The 21,665-nt window shown below is 39.1% G+C and overlaps 1 long non-coding RNA gene across 2 annotated transcripts in view; it reads right to left on the minus strand.

Moving 5' to 3' along the window:
- LOC129650693 (uncharacterized) overlaps nt 1-21,665 on the minus strand; it is a 76,502-nt gene that overhangs the window by 14,022 nt on the left and 40,815 nt on the right. The window contains exon 3 of one of the 2 annotated variants that reach the window (XR_008713936.1): nt 13,892-14,000. The exons of the other annotated variant lie outside the window; for it this stretch is intronic. This is a non-coding gene — a long non-coding RNA (uncharacterized LOC129650693). The remainder of the gene's footprint in view (nt 1-13,891; nt 14,001-21,665) is intronic. 2 annotated transcript variants of the gene reach the window in all.

Raw genomic sequence — 21,665 nt, forward strand, 5'->3', positions numbered from 1 at the left:
TTAACAGGGTGTGGTTAAACAGGCAAGGATGCTAGCTGTATTATTTTTTAACCATGTTCGGGACATTAACTGGCATCCTCATCCCCTGAAGAAATTAAGTCTCTATCAAGCAGAAGTCACTTGCTCTCTTTCATTAGAAATATAAGACAAATGTTTTTCTTTTCCCATTTTAAACCCTAGGCATATTAACTCTTACATAGCTGGGTTATGGAAGTCTAGAGTCACAGATGCAAGGATTCTTTCTAGTAAAGATTTAAATGGTCAACTATCTGTATTGAAAGGTTTGTTAATATATAATTACATATTGTGCTGGATGTATGCACACCCACTCAGTCATGTCCAACTCTTTCACGGCCCCACGGACTGTAACCCACTAGGCTCCTCTGTCCATGGAATTTTCCAGGCAAGAATACTGGCGTGGAGTGCCGTTTTCTCCCCCAGGGGATCTTCCCAATCCAGGGATCAAACCCAGGTCTCTCTCATCTCCTGCATTAGCAGGCAGATTCTTGACCACTAGCGTCACCTGGGAAGCCCCAATTATCTATTATAAAGCATATAATTCTTTTGCCTAGACACCTTGGATGGAATCTGTCATTCTATTATGAATTACAAATGTGTAAATCTGTGTACCAGCTTTATGGTTTCTTTAAGACAATTTAAAAATACAAAGGAAAGGTCTTTTTCTTTCTGAAACAAAAATATAAAACACTTAAGTTACTCCTATAACATTTATGATTTAAATCTACAATAGAATTATTTTTTTACTTTTTCCATGTAAATAAATCACTACATGGGCTTCCCAGGTGGTGCTAGTGGTAAAGAACCCACCTGCCAGTGCTGGAGACATAAGAGATGCGAGTTCAATCTCTAGGTCAGGAAGATCTCCTAGAGGAGGGCATGGCAACCCACTCCAGTATTCTTGCTTAGAGAATCCCATGAACAGAGGAGTCTGGCGGGCTACAGTCCATAGGGTCACAAGGAGTCGGACACAACTGAAGCGACTTAGCACGCATTCATACTATTGAGTACTATTTTTTTCTCAGTCATTTCCTTTTTAAAAATATGTATCTATTTATATGGCTATGTTGGGTCTTGGATGTGGTACACAAGGTTTTTTTTGTGTCCTGTGGGATCTTTAGATGTGGTGTCTGGACTTAATTGCCCCACAGCTTGTGGGATCTTAGTTCCCCAACCAGGGATTGAACCCACTTCTCCTACATTACAAGGTGGATTCTTAACCACTGGACCACCAGGGAAGTTTCTCTCTTAGTTATTTTCTATTCAGCTATGAAATGTATTTTATAAGTGGAGCAAGATGGTGTAATGTGTTATAAACACACCATATTTATTTTTCAGTTAATAATTAGATTATAATATAAAAGTCCCTGATAGTAAAACACAGAATAATTTAGTGAGAAAAGTCTGAGATTTCGAGCCTGGATTTCAATCTGAAGTGAATTGTTTAATTTCGAGGGGCCTAAAGCAATTTTCTTAATCTTGTTTTGCCTCTGATTTCTCATTTGTAAAATGAAACTAATAGCACCTACAGTTTAGGGATTACAAGTAACAAATATAAAAGACCTTATTCAGTGTCTGTAATACAGCATTTAGCAAATTGTAGGTATTTTGATTATCGGTAGAGAAAGACATTATGAGGAGTGACGGAATTAAGATGTAAAATGATCTCCATTATCTGAAATAACAGTACAGGTTCAATCAAATTAAATGTAATGGTGCTTTTAGTATTCTCCAAATGCATTTGTGTGGTTTAAGATCTGGGGAAATGAAAGCTAAAAGTTTAGGACTTCACATCCTTTAATATTTTAAATTAAACTCTATTAAATCTAGGTCATCCAGCATCCACATCCTGTTTTCCTGGATCCATGCAGAATTGAAACCAACTAGCAAGACTTTTTAAAATAATTCAACTAATCAATTGTGGTGGACTGTTGATATGTTTTTGAGGGCTGAAGGATGATTTTGCAGTACTTATTTCTCCTTTCTAACAATGCCCAAATTTCTTTTTAAGGAATTCACACTCCCCCATTGTATATGGCCTTGGGGGACTGTAACTAGGCACCCTAACTTCCCCTGGACAAGAGACAGACTCACGTACCAAGATGGACCATTCAGAGACTTTCTCCCTGAAATATGATCCCTGAGTGGGGTGACATAGAAACTGAAAATGGTTCACATTTGATTTTTCCCCAAGTTGCAGAATCCCAACTACACCTTTCCTGTAATAAGCCAGTATTGTGCTTCCAGCTGCAGAGCAGCCTTGGGTGAACCTGTTTCCAGCTCAGCTTCTCAACTGCCTATAAGTTATGTGAGCCTTTCAGTAGATTCCTCCTTGTTCAGATTAGCCAGAATCATCCACTTCTGTTTACAACCAAAAAGCCCTCGCTGATACGTCAATCCAATTTTAATGAATGTTTTCTCAGAGCAGGTACTAAGTTAGGAGATTGTATAGGCTACAGAGATTCATAAAGCATGGTGACTATTCCAAATGCACTGGGGAAACCAAACATAGATCCTTAAAAAGAAATTACTATGTAAAACAATGGATAATAAGTATCGAATAAGTAGAAAAATAATACCCCATAGTAATTTAGAAGAGGAATATACTTCAGAATACATATTTCTGAATATATTTTATTGTGGTAAAAATGCGGAATTTGGAGCCAACAATGGGCTTCTAAGTCCCACCTCTGCCAGTTTTTATCTGAGTCTGACCTCTGCCAGTTTTTATCTGTGATAGGCACATTTCTCAGATTCTGATCCTTCTGCTGCAGCCAATAAGAAAGTAGATTTTAACACATTTTGTAGTTGCTAATGACTATTATGAGCCAAGCACAGTCAGCAGTTTCATAAGGCGAGCCAGTCTATAGAAAAACTAACATTCATTGCACACTTAATACACATTAAGCACTGTAGTAGATAAAAAATTTGAGTCTGATGCCAATCCTATGATGTACGTATAATTATTACTCTTTTGCAAATGAGAAAATTTAGACCTATTGACATCTGGTAATTTGCCAGAGGTCGTAAAACTGGTAATTGACATATCATGAATTTGACCTACATCTAACTCCCAGTTCTTTGCCATTTCCAAAAGATGCTACTTCCCTGATAGTACTTTTAGAAAACATAGGATTGTAGGCAAGAGGAATATTGTGAACAAAGTCATGTATTTGGGCCTCTCTGCTTTCATTTCCTACTGGAGAAGGCAATGGCACCCCACTCCAGTATTCTTGCCTGGAAAATCCCATGGACGGAGGAGCCTGGTAGGCTGCAGTCCATGGGGTTGCTAAGAGTCGCACACAAATGAGCGACTTCACTTTGACTTTTCACTTTCATGCATTGGAGAAGGAAATGGCAACCCACTCCAGTGTTCTTGCCTGGAGAATCCCAGGGACAGGGGAGCCTGGTGGGCTGCCGTCTATGGGGTCACACAGAGTTGGACACGACTGAAGAGACTTAGCAGCAGCAGCAGCAGCTTTCATTTCCTATAAGTGCTAATAGCATCCTCCTGATAACCTCATCAAACTCTTTACTCTCAGACACAGGCAGAGATGTGCCAGGTTTGTAAGTCACATGAAGTGCAGGCTTTGTGACAAGTTCACCATTTCATCCGGGATCTAGATCTCCAGTGATAATACCAGTGAGGGCACAAAGTGGATGCATCTTCTCGGAGAATGCTGTATTTTGCCCTGGCATATAGATGAAAAGTGGGCTCAGCAATGTCATGATAGTCGCATGCTGCCAAGAATATGCTACTTTTGTTTTCCCCTTTCCTCCAATTGAAATATAGTACAAGTCTTATATCTAGCATGTTTGGGAAATACAAGGTTCCTATTGGCAAACGTTGGGTCATTGACTAAAGTAAATTGTTACTATCCACAGATCTTTCAGGTCAGGCACCACAGGAAATACCAAGTAAAAAGAACTAAGGGAGAGTCAAGGTGTCTGGATCCTGATAGCTGTATTTCCATGGGAAATCTTATGCAGCCAAGATCTGGGATTTTTTCAGAAAATTTGATGGAATGAAATCCACATCTCAGCAAGGCTAGAACACCTCGAATGGCCAACAATATAGTGATTGAGATACTAATCCCATTAACTGTCTTATCCTGCTTATTACTCACAGTTTCCTAAAATCAATTGTTAAATGGCACAAACTGTTCAATTATTTGTGTCATAATGATCATACACAATTGAGTACATTAATCAGTCATTGATTAAATTTTATGAATAGGGTTGAGGAGTTTAATGGGCCAAATAAGTCAGAATCGTATTACGATATAACTTTACATAAATGTTCAGCTGTGTCTGACTCTTTGTGACTCTATGGACTGTAGCCCACCAGGCTACTGGTGGGCTACAGGAGAATGTAGTCCAGGAGAATGTCCAGGGCATTCTCCAGGCAAGAATACTGGAATGGGTTGCCATGTGCTCCTCCAGGTGATCTTCCCAACCTGGGGATCAAACTCGCATCTGCCTGCATTTCCTGCATTGAAAGCAGATTCTTTACCCACTGAGCCATCTGGGAAGCCCACATAAATGTTATTCATTCATAAAAATACCCACTAGCTGTGCAAAGTAATATAGTAGGCATGGTCTTAAATTAGTAACCATCAGAGTTACACTGTGAGAAGAATTAGACCTCTGGAGAATGAGATCAGTTCAGTTCAGTCACTCAGTTGTGTCTGACTCTTTGTGACCCCAAAGACTGAAGCATATCAGGCTTCCCTGTCCATCACCAACTCCCAGAGCTTGCTCAAACTCATGTCCATAGAGTCAGTGATGCCATCTGCATCTCTGAGTCATTCTGTCCAAATGCTGTGTTGCTGCTATCAAAAAGCAATAGATTAATGGTTAAGTGAAATATTCCTCCATCCATGTATTACTTTCTTATGAAAGGATGATAAAGCCTAATATTTTTATTGAGTTTATTTTAATCATATGGTCATTAATATCTGTTTTTAGAATTTACCCTCATGGACATAAAAGATTATGGATTTAGACTTTTTTGACTTGGCCTAGAAAATATCACTTACAGTCAAAGTATTGCAAAACAAATAAGCAATATAAATTCATGTCATGTGCTTGCTTGTTTCCTGATATAGACTTCTTTCTGAATTAAAGCCATCAAGTTATACACTGCTTTATCATGCTCCTCAGAGTCACCACATACTCTTTAAAGCATAACTGATCTATATAAAAACAGTCTATAGAAAATATTTTTCATTTACATTTAATATCCTAGCCTTCGTTTGCCTACATATGGTTTTATTAGCTTAATAGCCTGCATCTTTCCCTCCACATTTTTGACCACTGTATTTGTTACATATTACTACTTAACAAATTACCCCCAAAATGTTCAGCTTAAATCAATTAACATTTAGTAAGCCGCAGTTTCTATGAGTCAAGAATTTTGACTCACCTTAGCTGGGCCCTGGGACTCACAGTCTTAGCCAGGTTGTTAGCTGAACTGCTATCATTTAAAGACTCAACTGGGAAAGGATCTCCTTCCAAGCTCACTCGTGTTATTGATCAGAGGCCTCCCTCAACTCCACGTCCACCAAAAGTGTATCTCCATATGGCAGCTCATAACATCTGACTCCCATCAGAGCCAGCAAGTAAGGGAGCAAGACAGGGTAAGAAAGATGGAAGTCAGAGTCTTTTGCCATCTAATCGTGGAGGTGATGGCCCATCACTGTCTCTCTGTTCTGTTAGAAACAAGTCACTAGGTCCAGTCCACACTCAAAGAACTTGATTCCCAGGAAGCAGGATTCTTAAGGGTCAGGTCAGAAACTGCCTCCTACATTCGCCAACATAAATGGGTAAGATCCACAAAGTGCATCTTTGTACTTTGAATATCCCTAATTACAATCTTATCCCTAATTACAATCCGGAGAAGGCAATGGCAACCCACTCCAGTACTCTTGCCTGGAAAATCCCATGGATGGAGGAGCCTGGTAGGCTGCAGTCCATGGGGTCGCGAAGAGTCGAACACGACTGAGCAACTTCCCTTTCACTTTTCACTTTCATGCATTGGAGAAGGAAATGGCAACCCACTCCATTGTTCTTGCCTGGAGAATCCCAGGGATGGGGGAGCCTGGTGGGCTGCCGTCTATGGGGTCACACAGAGTCGGACACGACTGAAGCGACGCAGCAGCAGCAGCAGCAATTGCAATCAAAGTCAGTTATAAAATATTTAAATACAAAGAACAAAGGGGAACTTCCACCTAATCTGGATTCGCCAGTGTATCTACTTCTCTGATTGTTGTTGTTGTTCAATCGCCCAGTCATGTCCAACTCTGCTACCCCATGGACTACAGCATGCCAGGCCTCCCTGTCCCTCACCATCTCCTGAAGTTTGCCCAAGCTCATGTCCATTGTATAGGTGATGCCTCCAGAAATCTCATTCTCTGATGCCGTCTTCTTCTTCTCTGATTATTTCTTATTAACTACTGCAACACCATCTTAATGGATTTTGATCAAATCCATTATGTCACTAAGAAATATCAGGATTATAGCTTAAGCATCTTCTTAAACTAAAATGCTATTGAAAGGATTTTATAGATATAAAAGTAGCACCGTCTGTTTAAATATGGCTCACAAAGCCTTAGATTTTTCCATTATTGTTTGTACCTTTTCTATTCTTCCATCTAGTCTATTTTAATTTTTCAATTTTAATGACAGTGAAAGTGGTTTAATGGAATGGTATAGGATAAGCAAAATATTTTGAGTAGTAAAATGTTTATTCGTATTTAATTAAGAGTACTTTCTTGCTCCACAGGGATGAACTGAAGATTATATGGCAAAAAGAGAATCAGAAACTATTATAGGACTTAGACTTTTTAATTCTCCCAAGTATTTCTGAAATTGACTACAGATGTCACATATATCTTCTGGAACAGTTTCACCGTGTCATCCATGAACCATACCACTCCAAAGGGAAAACAAGTGTGTATATGATTTGAGAGACACATAATAATATTCATTATACATGTATACACACATCCCTTCATACTTGGCCCATTTATTTATGTATGCAATTCATAAAGCTCTAAAGCTTCACTTCCCACTCCATTAAATGAAGAAACACTGTCCCTTGTATATGTAAAGTGGTGTATTAGTCAGGGTACACTAAAGTATGACAAGCAAACCAAAATCTAATGGCCTAACACAAAAACAGTTTATTTATTCATCACCCTGGTTGATTTCTGTCCTCTCACATCAGGACAATGTGTCCTGACACCAGAATATTGTCACTGTCAGTTGCTTTCTTGCACAGTGCTTTTGAAACAAAGAAACCAATAGCTAGGACTTCATCTAACTTCCAGAACAGGTTGACTGTTTTGTGCCAGTCCGCTAATAAATACTTGTTAGTATTGCAGTATAGGATCTGGTTGTAACATATTACCCAGTAGAAGGGTTGGGGTGGCAAGCAGAACTATAAACCTCCTCTGCCTTCAAATATCAGATATTATCTATCTATACCAAAAAACAAAATTGAGAATTCTAAATGCCCAAAAAGCATGTGTCAGTTTTCCAGGCAATAACATACTCTTCATATTGATTTTCAGACAGAGCATCTTTTCAGCCGTCTTAATTGACATGAAAGTTCAGTGAAAAGGAATGTGCCCTCTACTTACCTGTCATCATTGAATTGTTCTGGATGAGAAAGGAATAACTGAGAGACTTCGGGAAAGGTATGTGCTCTATTGATTATGTAACTAAGTATACCGGTTCCCTAATGACAACTTTTAATGTGCATTGGACATTCAGACAGTTGAGACATTTTAATAACAATATTTCACTTCATATGACACAGAGATTTTACATTTGTTTATATTCTTCTGGGAAAGATATTATTGGAAAAACAGCAAGTGCAACTCTGAAAGCTTTTTCTTTTAACTGTGAGTGAAATATTCATCTTTGTTGTTACGAAATCCAAGGAAGTGGCAGATCCAGGTACATTTTCTGGAAGCCTGCTTCAATTTCTCTTTCTAAAACTCAATATTTCTTTCATGAACAGAGATCAAAGTGGTAATGTTCCTTTCACTCATGGTTTACTCATGGATTCAAAAGAAAACCAAATTTATAGGCGAACTTTGCATTTCTGAGAGTAAATTAACATTCCATTACTTCAACTACATTCTAAAAGAATAAAAATCAGAAATTCAAGACAGGTAAAAACCAGATTAATAGTTGTCTTAAAAGAATCACTACAAAAAATCTAACTTTGTAGCTTTGCTTTCAGCAGATCTTATCCTAACATGTTATTTATTGGAACATTCTTTGTAATTCATAAAGTAATTTTTCTATACATTTTTACTTCTGCTGATAAAGGACTAATAACAAAGTCTCTGTCAGGCCCCCTGGAGTTGTGATAACCTCAAATCCTCTTAAAAATCTAAACACAGTCATAAGCAAGTTGTCACTTTCTAATAGATATTCATACTTATGAAAGCTTCTGACAAGCATTTTCACCTTTTGTACCTAAAACTTTATCTGATCCACATGATTTAAGCAGATAAAGCAGATGAATGAAATGACTTTATTTTCTCTAAAGGCAGTCTCAATAGTCCAAAATTACTTTTTTCCCCTTGCAATTTCATTCCCTTTTCTTTCATATTCCCATAGAAAACTTAATTTAAAAATTACATCTTCCAGTCCAGTTTTCCCTTGTGTTTCTGAAAAGTGTGATGTACACCCCATGGGCAGCAGAGATGGAAATTCTTACTATGGCTTCCCCCTTCCCTCACATACATCTTCAGGAGGATTGGGATTGGGTTTAAATTTCAAAACTTTGAATTAAGGTTCATAGTAGTTTCCTATAAAATAGGTAGTTGGAATACTACTCAGCCATAAAAAAGCACAAAATAATGCATTTGCAGCAACATAGATGCAACTAGATATTTTCATACTAAGTGAAATAAGTCAGAAAGAGAGACAAATACCATGTGATATCACTTATATATTGAATCTAAAACATGACAGAAATGAACCTAATTACAAAACAGAAGCAAATTCACATAGTGAACAGACTTGTGTTGCCAAGGAGAAAGGGTGTGGGGACGGAAGGACTGGGACCTGGGATAATCAGATGTAAACTATTACATACAGAATGGATAAATAACAAGATCCTACTGCATAGCACAGGGAATTAACTATATTCAATATCCTGTGATAAACTATAGTGGAAAAGAATATTAAAAATGTCTGTTCGTGTATAACTGAGTCAATTTGCTGTACAGCAGAGATTGGCACACATTGTAAATCAACTATACTTCAATTTTAAAAACAGGGAGTTGGCTTTCTCTTTATGACTCATTTCACTTAGGATGAGGGACTTTAGGATTTGCAGATGCAAACAATTACATATAGAATGGATGGATAACTATATTCAATGTCCTGGGATAAACCATAATGGAAAAGAATATATATATGCATATTTGAGTCACTTTGCTGTAGAGCATTATAAATCAACTATACATAAATTAAAAATAAATTAATAAAAATGCACCCAAAAAGAGACTGATTAGGAATTGAGAACAAAATTCAGAAGGATTGCTTTTGTAAAAAAGAGTACAGAATCCTTAGTCTGCCTCCATTTACCAAGAAGAATTGAAAAGACAGACAAAGGGAAAGAACAGAGGGTCTTTACTTCAGGGTTGTGGCTCAAAAGATGAACCCCCACCACCAACAACCACCCACAAACACACCCTCGGCAGCTCCTCCAGGGTCTCCCAGCAAAGCAGCACGTGAGACGCCCTCTCAGAGTCCAGAATGCAGGGAAGGACTGGTGACGCTGCTCCACCTGGGCAGTTCACCTACTGCTTTCATCCCCTCAAAAGCTGTTGCAGTTGGGCTCCATTCTAGCTACGTGGGGGCTCCGTTCTAGCTTTGCCTCTGAGACTTTGCATCTGCTTTCCCCTGGCCTGAATACACTTCCTTCACATTCCCACATGTCTCACTCCCCTAACTCCTCAGAATCCTTGCTTTAATGCCACAATCTTGTTGAGACCTCTTCTGATCATCGTATTTAAAAATTCCAACCCCCTTATCTGTTTTCTCCTGTTTCCCCTTTCCTGCTTTGTAAGTTTCTTCACAGAATGTATCCTTGTCTGCCCCAGATGTCCTTCAGGCCATGCCCACATCCATTCTCCAAACTTCTCTGCCCTGCTTTGTGTTCAGGGAGGCCAACCTGATGGACTCGATCAGCAGGCTCACTTGTCCTGTGGCTCCCTTTTGGGTTTGACCAAAGGGAGGCAGTAGAAGGAAGTTTGAGAGAGGATGAGAGAGGATTAGAGATTTATTCTCCTAGCTCCATTTCTGCCAAGTCCCATGGTTCAGCTGCCTCCCTATACAAAGACCTCCCCTTCTGCCAGGTGGTCCCCTCCATTCAGCTTCCCACTCTGGGTGCTAATGACTTCATCTCTTCATCCATCTTTTAGGCCTCAGGCTGTTTGGAGCTCCCTGCTGTTGCTAGCTCCAGAGCACAGTGTGTCTCTTATCCTTTTAAACCTGCTTTATGAAGTTAATTAATAACATTTATTAAACTCTTTACTGAGTTATCAATTAATCATATTGTTAATTATTTACCTTTATTAAACTCTTCTCATATTGCCCATTTTAACTGTGACATTATTTAATTTCCTAATTGCTGCATCATCTGACATCCTATTTTTTTACTTAATGATTAATTTATCATCTCTCCCACTAAAATGTCAGCTCCAGGAAATCAAGAATATTTGTCTGTTTGTATGCTGCTGTATTCCTAGCACCTATAGCAAAACATGACACATAGCAGGAGCTGAATAATTAATTATTGAATAAATTATGAAGTAACAAATGTATGTATGGCTCAGGAAGGACATGGACAGTCAAGTCCATAGATTCCTATCTTCTCTACATACTGGGTCCCTGCCTTTACAGAGGGTGTCTTTTCTTTCTTTTATTCCTTCTTCCTTTCCTTTCTTGTGTGTTGTTGCCAAAAGCAAATGTTTTCACTAGGTGGGCATTATTTCATCTCCCAATTTATACTTAGCATTTTTATAAAATGTCATCTGGAAGTATCTTAGAGAATTCACACATGTAAACCCATGTATTTACAATCTGACACAGCTTCTACTTCTTAATGTTCATAAACAACATTGCTGAGCCAGTGGTGAAGTCATTTTAAAAAAAAGAGCAGTCCAACAATGAGGAGAAAATTACCACTAAAACTAATATCTGGATAGACAAAAACCCCGAAAGCATAGATTCTAATATTCTGTTTTCTAAGCATTGACTACAACATAAGAGAGAAAATACAATACCCAAGCACTTACAACAAGCATACAATTAGTGCTCAGTCAGTATTTGTTGAATTCATAAATGAGTAAATTAAAGTCTCTCTGCACTAAGGAAATACTTTGAAATGACAGAAGATACTGTGGTAGATTGGATAAGTGTTTCCAAGTCCTTGCTCCCTCCTTGTAATGGAGAATTACATCCCCACCTATCATCTTGTGAGGCATATCCTATGAAAGGAGTGGTTCTCCCCATCCACTTGATTTTGAGGATGACCGTGTGATATTGACATACTTTCATCGATGGGATGTAAACGGAAGTAGCAGTGTACCAGTTCTGAGTTGAAGCTTTAAGTGTGATTGCTTGATTCAGCATGCCTTTCTACTCCCATTTTCTGCCATGAAAGACCAGCATGTGCAGATAGAGGAGGACCTTTCAGACAAATTTCCAAACTAAGAAGATGCATAGAGTTAATCTTCAGTCTACTGGTAGCCAGGAGGCACAGAGCCACAGCTGACCAAAAGCAAACATGTAATATGAATAATAAGTACCTATAGGTTGTTCGTTATGCAGCATTACCATAAAGAATACAGAAACTGGTACCTAGAAATGGGGTGTTGATGGAACAAAACTTAAACTATATGGATGGAAGAGGGAGGAAGAAAAGTGTTATTAGAAACAGAAAATTGGCAGCCTGGACTAGGTAATGACAAACTATTTGGTAGAATTATCATATACATTAACTTTCCACCTTCAGATTGCCTTTCATGATAAAGCTGTTGCTGCCATTTTTATACTGATGGGTCAGCCCTTCATGTCACCATTTTGTAGCAACTTGGATTTTCTGTCTCTTGAATTTCTTTCTTGTTACTAGTATATGCAGAATGATGATAGTACAGTGTGTTATTCAGAAAACAATTTGTCATTGAGACAGAAAAGTGGATATGTATAATATTACAGATTTCCATCCCATGAAGCCATGTTTAATGTTCATGAAAAAAATCTATTTTTTGTACAATATTTCTAGATGCAACTCAGTGTAGCAGGTGTTTCCTTCAAATTTGGAGATACTGAATATGTAACTGTCTTTAAATCCCTTCTCTTTTAGAGTATGTGGTGGTAAGTTTGGGCACATTTACTTTTGATTTCTGCCAGATGATAATGCTTGGAAATATCCAACTAAGGTGCTTGTTAGAGCAGTGATATCAGCAAATATAAACTCACAGCCACTTTATATACCAGCTTTGCCTAACAGTCTCCTATGAAATTTTTCATCTTTTTCCTCTTCTCTTGATTTTCTGACTTCAGCATAATCTTATTTGAACATAGAGAAGCTGCCAAATCACAATTATTTTCCACTAAATTTGATGTGATTTTCTTAATCTGATTTTAGTATACTATATGGATGGTTAGTTTCAATCATTTTCAGGAGGAACTTGTACTTAACTTATAACTTGGCTCTTCACTCGCTCCTCAGTCATCATTCTTGGTAATTTTATGGCTTTTTTGGACATCTTAGAGTCACATTTCCTAAATCTTCTCAGAACCACTTCAAATCATCAAATCTCTGCATCCAGGTAAAGGTATACAGGCATAAATATACAAATGTATACATTTTATTTATATAATTCATATTAGTTTTTTTCTCTTTTAGACTCACTCTTTCTCCCTTAAGCTATCTCATATTCCCTTTGTTCTCAAACTATAAAATTTACACAGGCTGCCTTTATTTTCTCACCAATCCTTAGCTCCTACGCCTGGCTCTTGTTCCCTTATTTGTCATGAAATTGATGTCCTGAAGTTTATATTTAAATGAGCTCCTAATCAAAAAATCCAATGACTTGTTCTATCCTTCTTATCATAGAGAAGGACTTGAGTATGAGACATCGGAGATTTTGGTCACATTGACTTATACAAAGAATAAGGAATTGGAGGCTAACAAGCTATAGAAGGATAGGACAGGGGAATGGAAATTCAATTTCAGATCCTACTCAAAGTCAGAATGTGAATCTAAGCCAAAATCCAGGATGGTAGAAGAAACAAAAAATAAATGAAGATCAAGTCTAGATGGATTATTCTTTCAGTGAGCTATTGATGCATAATAAAGCATCTAAAAATACAGAGGTTTAAAAAATCAGTTTTACTTCTCAAGATTCTGTCAGTCAAAAATTCAAGCAGGAATCAGTCAGGGTGGCTCTTTTCTATCACGTATACATGATATCAGCTGAGAATGCTCAGCTAGCACTGAAGGATGCAAGATGGCCACACTCACACACCTGAGACTTTGGTGCTGAGAGTCAACCTGGGTCCATAGTTTCTATTCCAAATAGCCTCTCACTTTTCACATAGTCTCATTCCTTGTGGAAAGATCCATATTAGGACTTAATACAGATCCCAATATATTGGACTTTGAACATAGGAAATAGTTCGATAAGACTTTAGCAGGTCTTAAGAGAGATATGAGTATATTTTACACCTAAGAAACACATGAGCTGTGGCAAGAGAATAGAGTATGAAAAAAAAAAAGTGTTTGCAAAGGTGGTCACGAATATGCATGCTGCTTCTCCTATGCAGAATTTGGGCTCACCTGTGACTTGCCTTGACTAACAGAATGTGGCAGCAGGAATTCAGTGCCAGTTTGCATCCTGCTACTCTAGAGACCTGGCACCTTTTGTTATGGCTGTCCTAGGCTCCAACTAACAAGGAAAGAAGAAAGATTAGGATATTAAGTGATGATGAAACATTTTCAGGAGACAGAGAGAGAGATCTAACCAGCCCTTGGCCAGTCTGGTCACTCTTAGCCTAGGTGCCATGCAAATAAAACTATCTTAGATATTCCAGCCCCCCAGGTGAGCTCCCAGTGAATGTAGCCACCTGAGTGACCCAGCTAACACCACATAGAGAGGATATGACCTGTACTCAATGAACTCTGACGTCCCTTACAACCCACCGAATTGTGAGCAATTAAATGGTTTTTTTAAACCACTCAGTATTGAAGTATTGAGTGTTTTGTTAGGATGCAGTAGCTAAATGAAATAAATACTGGAAAAGATAGGTTTTCATTCCAATCCCAAAGAAAGGCAATGCCAAAGAATGCTCAAACTACCACACAATTGCACTCATCTCACATGCTAGTAAACTAATGCTCAAAATGAACCATGAACCTCCAGATGTTCAAGCTCATTTTAGAAAAGGCAGAGAAACCAGAGATCAAAATGCCAACATCCGCTGGATCATGGAAAAAGCAAGAGAGTTCCAGAAAAACATCTATTTCTGCTTTATTGACTATGCCAAAGCCTTTGATTGTGTGGATCACAATAAACTGGAAAATTCTGAAAGAGATGGGAATGCCAGACCACCTGACCTGCCTCTTGAGAAACCTGTATGCACGTCAGAAAGCAACAGTTAGAACTGGACATGGAACAACAGACTGGTTCCAAATAGGAAAAGGAGTACATCAAGTCTGTATATTGTCACCCTGCTTATTTAACTTCTATGCAGAGTACATCATGAGAAACACTGGGCTGGAAGAAGCACAAGCTGGAATCAAGATTGCCAGGAAAAATATCAATAACCTCAGATATGCAGATGACACCACCCTTATGGCAGAAAGTGAAGAGGAACTAAAGAGCCTCTTGTTGAAAGTGAAAGTGGAGAGTGAAAAAGTTGGCTTCAAGCTCAACATTCAGAAAACGAAGATCATGGCATCTGGTCCCATTATTTCATGGCAAATAGATGGGGAAACAGTGGCTGACTTTATTTTCTGGGCTCCAAAATCACTGCAGATGGTGATTGCAGCCATGAAATTAAAAGACACTCCTTGGAAGGAAAGTTATGACCAACTTAGACAGCATATTAAAAAGCAAAGACATTACTTTGCCAACAAAGGTCTGTCTAGTCAAGGCTATGGTTTTCCCAGTAGTCATGTATGGATGTAAGAGTTGGACAATAAGGAAATCTGAATGTGGAAGAATTGATGCTTTTGAACTGTGGTTTTGGAGAAGACTCTTGAGAGTCCCTTGGACTGCAAGGGGATCCAACCAGTCCATCCTAAAGGAGATCAGTCCTGGGTGTTCATTGGAAGGACTGATATTGACGCTGAAACTCCAATACTTTGGCCACCTGATGTGAAGAGCTGACTCATTGGAAAAGACCCTGATGCTGGGAAAGACTGAGGGCAGGAGAAGGGGACACCAGAGGATGAGATGGTTGGATGGCATCACTGACTCAATGGGCATGAGTTTGAGTAAACTCCGGGAATTGGTGATGGACAGGGAGGCCTGACGTGCTGCAGTTCATGGAGTCCCAAAGAGTCGAACACGACTGAGCAACTGAACTGAACTGAAATGAATACCGCAACCAAATGAACTGGGCTTCAGCCCTCATGAGGAAGTAAGGTGCTAAGCAGAGAAAATAGTGTACAAGTTTAGTCATATGGGGTGAAGGCGGTGGCACCCCACTCCAGTACTCTTGCCTGGAAAATCCCATGAATGGAGGAGCCTGGTGGGCTGCAGTCCATGGGGTCGCTAAGAGTCGGACATGACTCAGCGACTTCACTTTCACTTTTCACTTTTCACTTTCATGCATTGGAGAAGGAAATGGCAACCCACTCCAGTGTTCCTGTCTGGAGAATCCCAGGGATGGGGGAGCCTGGTGGGCTGCTGTCTGTGGGGTCGCACAGAGTCAGACACGACTGAAGAGACTTAGCACCAGCAGCAGCAGCAGTTAGTCATATGGGCTTGGGAGGGGTTTAAGGAAGGCTAGTATCAGTCTTAACTCTCTTCACACTGAGGACTAATTTTGCAAATATTAAGAAGGAAGCCATGGGAATTTTGGAGCTGCAACTAAGGGGAAATCAAACCAAATGTATTTTAGTTTGGATTCAGAAGAATATATATGTTTCACAGTCACTCCCTTGTATAGTTAATTTATTGCTATGGTCCATTGCCCAGATTCATCAGGCATTGTAACATTAAGTTGCCAGCAAACAACTGCATCTTGATAAAGATTCTCCCAAATATAACAATCCAAAAACGAGTATGACACTACCAATGAGTTATGAAGCAGAAGTAAACATTTTTAAAATATCAATAATAAAAAACAAATTTCAACAAATATGCTAGAGAAAAAATAATTTTCTACTATCTCAATAGATAATATAAAATATTGTATATGAATAACCAATCAAAAAACCAAATGGCCAAAAAAGGTGGGAAAGCTATTATAGAATGTGTTAAGCTATTAATTTTAAAAGTATTTTTGTTATTTTTCTGGATTCTATATTTTTAATATCCTTTCAGTTCAGTTCAGTTGCTCAGTTGTGTCTGACTCCCTGTGACCCCATGGACTGCAGCATGGCAGGCTTCCCTATCCATCACCAACTCCTGGAGCTTGCTCAAACTCATGTCCATCAAGTCGGTGATACCATCCAACCATCTCTTCTTCCCCCTCTCCTCCTGCCTTCAATCTTTCCCAGCATCAGGGTATTTTCCACTGAGTCAGTTCTTCACATCAGGTGGCCAAAGGATTGGAGTTTCAGCTTCAGCATCAGTCCTTCCAATGAATATTCAGGACTGATTTCCTTTAGGATGGACTGGTTGGATCTCCTTGCTGTCCAAGACTCTCAAGAGTCTCCTCCAACACTGCAGTTCAAAAGCATCAACTCTTCAGCGCTCAGTTTTCTTTATAGTCCAACTCTCACATCCATACATGACCACTGGAAAAACCATAGTTTTGACTAGATGAACCTTTGTTGGCAAAGTAATGTCTCTGCTTTTTAATATGCTGTCTAGATTGATCATAGCTCTTCTTCCAAGGAGCAAGTGTCTTTTAATTTCATGGCTGCAGTCACCATCTGCAATGATTTTGGAGCCCAGGACAATGAAGTCTGTCACTGTTTCCATTGTTTCCCCATCTATTTGCCATGAAGTGATGGGACCAGATGCCATGATCTTAGTTTTTTGAATGTTGAATTTTAAGCCAACTTTTTAACTCTGCTCTTTCACTTTCATCATGAGGCTCTTTAGTTCCTCTTTGCTTTCTGCCATTTCTCTATGTCATCTGCATATCTGAGGTTATTAATATTTCTCCCTGCAATCTTGATTCTAGCTTGTGCTTCATCCAGCCTGGTATTTCACATGATGTACTCTGCATAAAATTTAAATAAGAAGGATGACAATATAAGCCTTGATGTACTCCTTTCCCAATTTGGAAACAGTCCATTGTTCCATGTTCAGTTCTAATTGTTTCTTCTTGACCTGCTTCAGATTTCTCAGGAGGCAGGTAAGGTGGTCTAATTGCGATCTTGTGACCCACAGTCAAAGGCTTTGGCATAGTCAGTAAAACAGAAGTAGATGTTTTTCTGGAATTCTCTTGCTTTTTCTGTGATCCAGTGGATGTTGGTACATTGATCTCTAGCTCCTCTGCCTTTTCTAAATACAGCTTGAACATCTGGAAGTTCTTGGTTCACGTACTGTGGAAGCCTCACTTGGAGAATTTTGAGATTACTTTGCTAGCATGTGAGATGAATGCAATTGTGCAGTAGTTTGAACATTCTTTGACATTGCCCTTCTTTGGGACTGGAATGAAAATTGACCTTTTCCAGTCCTGTGACCACTGCTGAGTTTTCCAATTTGCTGTCATTTTGAGTGCAGCACTTTCACAGCATCATCTTTTAGAATTTGAAATAGCTCAACTGAAATTCCCCACCTACCTTTGTTTGTAGTGATGCTTCCTATGGCCCATTTGACTTCACATTCCAGGATGTCTGGCTGTAAATGAGTGATCACACCTATCTGGGTCATGAAGATCTTTTTGTATAGTTCTTCATGTATTCTTGCCACCTCTTCTTAATATCTTCTGCTTCTGTTAGGTCCATACTGTTTCTGTACTTTATTGTGTCCATCTTTTTAAAAAACACATGAAATATTCCCTTGGAATCTCTAATTTTCTTTAAGAATCTCTAGTCTTTCCCATTCTATTGCTTCCCTCTATTTCTTTGCATTGATCACTTAATATCCTTAAGCTTTTTACAACTTGTAATTTGTTGTTATTTTTTCTCCCTATTAAATATATTTAGTTACATGTTAAAATATTTTTTGTCTTAAGGAGTACCACAAAATTCAAAGTTTAATTAACCTCAATTACGTGTATTAATTCATTTAATCCTACACTATGGAAGAAGCTGTTGTTATTATCTGTATTTTATAGCTGAGAAGACCAAGGCAGAAAAAAATTAAGGTCACAGAGATAGCAATGGTTGAACCTGGATTTGAACCCGGTCAGGTTGGATTCTGAGACTATCTCTTACTCACTGATTCTCCACCTTACTGCCTCTGAGGATGAATAATGCCCATCCCGTGTCCTCAAGGAGTTTACAATTCAATAGAAAGAAAGAAAGAAAGTGAAGTCGCTCAATCGTGTCCGACTCTTTGCGACCCCATGGACTATAGCCTACCAGGCTCCTCCATCCATGGGATTCTGCAGGCAAGAGTACTGGAGTGGGTTGCCATTTCCTTCTCCAGGGGAATCTTCCCGACCCAGGGATCGAACCCGGGTTTCCCGCACTCCAGGCAGACGCTTTAACCGCTGAGACAATTCAATAGTAAACTAATATTATAAGTCCACACTCTTCCCTGGTAGCTCAGCTAGTAAGGAATCCACCTACGATGCAGGAGACCCTGGTTTGATTACTGGATCAGGAAGATCCCCTGGAGAAGGGAATGGCAAACCACTCTGGTATTCTTACGTGGAGAATCCCCATGAGTAGAGGAGCCTGGCAGGTTACAGTCCATGGGGTCGCAAAGAGTTGGACACAACTGAGCAACTAAGCGCAGCACACAATAATCACAATATAGTGTGGCATGTGCCATACTACGTAAGGTACAGGATTAAAAGAAATTAAATTTCTAGGCAGGTAGAGAAGGCATTACAAAGAAAGTGACACCAACTAGGTTATAAAAAACACAGTTTATATTTGACATCCTAAGTCTTTGAAAATGCATTAACCCTCCCACCAAAACAGGAATAATAGTGCCAATGAAGAGACCTCATTGGTACCAAGAAAACTCATAAGATAATGATACAAATCTGATACAAAATTGAAATTAGCCTGTCTTTTGCTAGTCCTGACATAGTTTTCCATTCAGTGTTCTATATATTCTAGCCCAAATTTGGCTATTACAAATTAAAATTATGTGTTTTTTTAATTTTTATTTTTTTCTAACACCAAAAGCATTTTGTATTGGGGTATAGCCAGTTAACAATGTTGTGGTAATTTCAGGTGAACAGCAAAAGGGCTCAGCTGTATGTATACATGTATCCTTTCTCCCCCAAGCCCCTCTCCCATCCAGGCTGGCACATAACAGTGAGCAGAGTTCCATGTGCTATACAACAGGTCTTTGTTGGTTATCCATTTTAAATATAGCAGTGTGTTCGTTACCTTCCCAAAGTCCCCAAATATCCCTTCCCTGCCAGTGACCACAATTTCATTTTCTAAGTCTGTGAATCTCTTTCTTTTTATAAGTAAGTTCATTTGTATCATTTCTTTTTAGGTTCCATGTATAAGGGGTTTCATATATTTCTCTGTCTGACTTACTTCACTCAGTATTGAAAGGTTATTGCTGAGCCATGAAAGACCGTGGGATTCTTGGCCTCTGGAGAAGAGGAATTCAATCTGGGGCCAGTGACAAGACTTGATCACTCAGAACTTTTGTGTAAAAAAGTTTTATTAAAGTATAAAAGAGATGGAGAAAGCTTCTGACATAGACATCAAAAGAGGGCAGATAGAGTGACCCCCTGCTAGTCTTTAGCCAGATGCTATCAGTCTGCTATTTAGAGAAAGGAAATGTCTCACAGCTCAGAGACTGGCACCAAGCCCCTCATCCACAACATGCAATTTGAGATAACATTGGCACAAGGTGAGTTGTCCCGGGCCATGAAACGATTGATATGAATCTTGAAGAAAAGCAGGTTTCCAAGCAAAGTCATAGTCTCATTAACGTAAGTTAGGAGAATATAGCTTAAGAAAACATTCTGGTTTCTCAAGTCGGTTCTGAGTCTTAGACAGAACCAACTTGAAGAAAGACAGAGTCTAGGGTAAATACATAATTCATTAACATAACTTAAGAAAAAGATTTCCATAAGAAAAACTGCATTGGTTAGCTCATGGTTTGAGAAAAATTCAGTTCAGGTGGCACCAGGTGTCCTCATGGCAACACAGAATTTTAAAGGAAACCTCCTTTTAATTTTGTATCAGTCAGTTCAGTCGCTCAGTCGTGTCTGACTCCTTGCAACCCCATGGACTGCAGCATGCCATGCTTCCCTGTCTATCACCAACTCCCGGAGCCTACTTAAACACATGTCCATTGCATCGATGATGCCATCCAACCATCTCATCCTCTGTTGTCCCCTTCTCTTCCCGCCTTCAATCTTTCCCAGCATCAGGGTCTTTTCCAATGAGTCAGTTCTTTGCATCAAGTAGACAAAGTATTGGAGTTTCAGCTTCAGCATCAGTCCTTCCAATGAACACCCAGGACTGATTTCCTTTAGGATGGATTGTTTGGATATCCTTGCAGTCCAAGGGACTCTCAAGAGTCTTCTCCAACACCACAGTTCAAAAGCATCAGTTCTTCAGTGCTCAGCTTTCTTTATGGTCCAACTCTCACATCCATACATGACTACTGGAAAAACCATAGTTTTGACTAGATGGACCTTTGTTAGCAAAGTAATGTCTGTGCTTTTTAACATGCTGTCTAGGTTGGTCATAGCTTTTCTTCCAAGGAGCAAGCGTCTTTTAATTTCATGGCTTCAGTCACCATCTGCAATGATTTTGGAACCCAAGACAATAAAGTCTGTCACTGTTTCCATTGTCTCCCCATCTATTTGCCATGAAGTAATGGGACCAGATGCCATGGTCTTAGTTTTCTGAATGTTAAGTTTTAAGCCAGGTTTTTCACTCTCCTCTTTCACTTTCATCAAGAGGCTCTTTAGTTCTCCTTTGCTTTCTGCCATAAGGGTGGTGTCATCTGCGTTTCTGAGGTGATTGATATTTGTCCCAGCAATCTTGATTCCAGCTTGTGCTTCATCCAGCCTGGCATTAATTTTGTATAAAGAAGGGAAAAAAATTTGACACTTGTAGTTTGTTTCCTCCTGCCACTTAAGAGAGAGATAAAAACACCTGACCACTTGCAGCCTAAATCCTCTGTTTAGAGGCCCCTGTCCTTCCTGCCTGTTACCCTCTCAGTATGACACTCTCTAGGTCCACCCATGTTGCTTCAAATGGCATTATTTCATTCTTTTTAGTGGCTGAGTGATACTCCATTGTATTTATATACCACATCTTCTTTATCTAGTCCTCTGTC

The sequence above is a fragment of the Bubalus kerabau genome, chromosome 1, assembly GCF_029407905.1.
Source record: "Bubalus kerabau isolate K-KA32 ecotype Philippines breed swamp buffalo chromosome 1, PCC_UOA_SB_1v2, whole genome shotgun sequence".
Taxonomy (NCBI): Eukaryota; Metazoa; Chordata; class Mammalia; order Artiodactyla; family Bovidae; genus Bubalus; species Bubalus kerabau.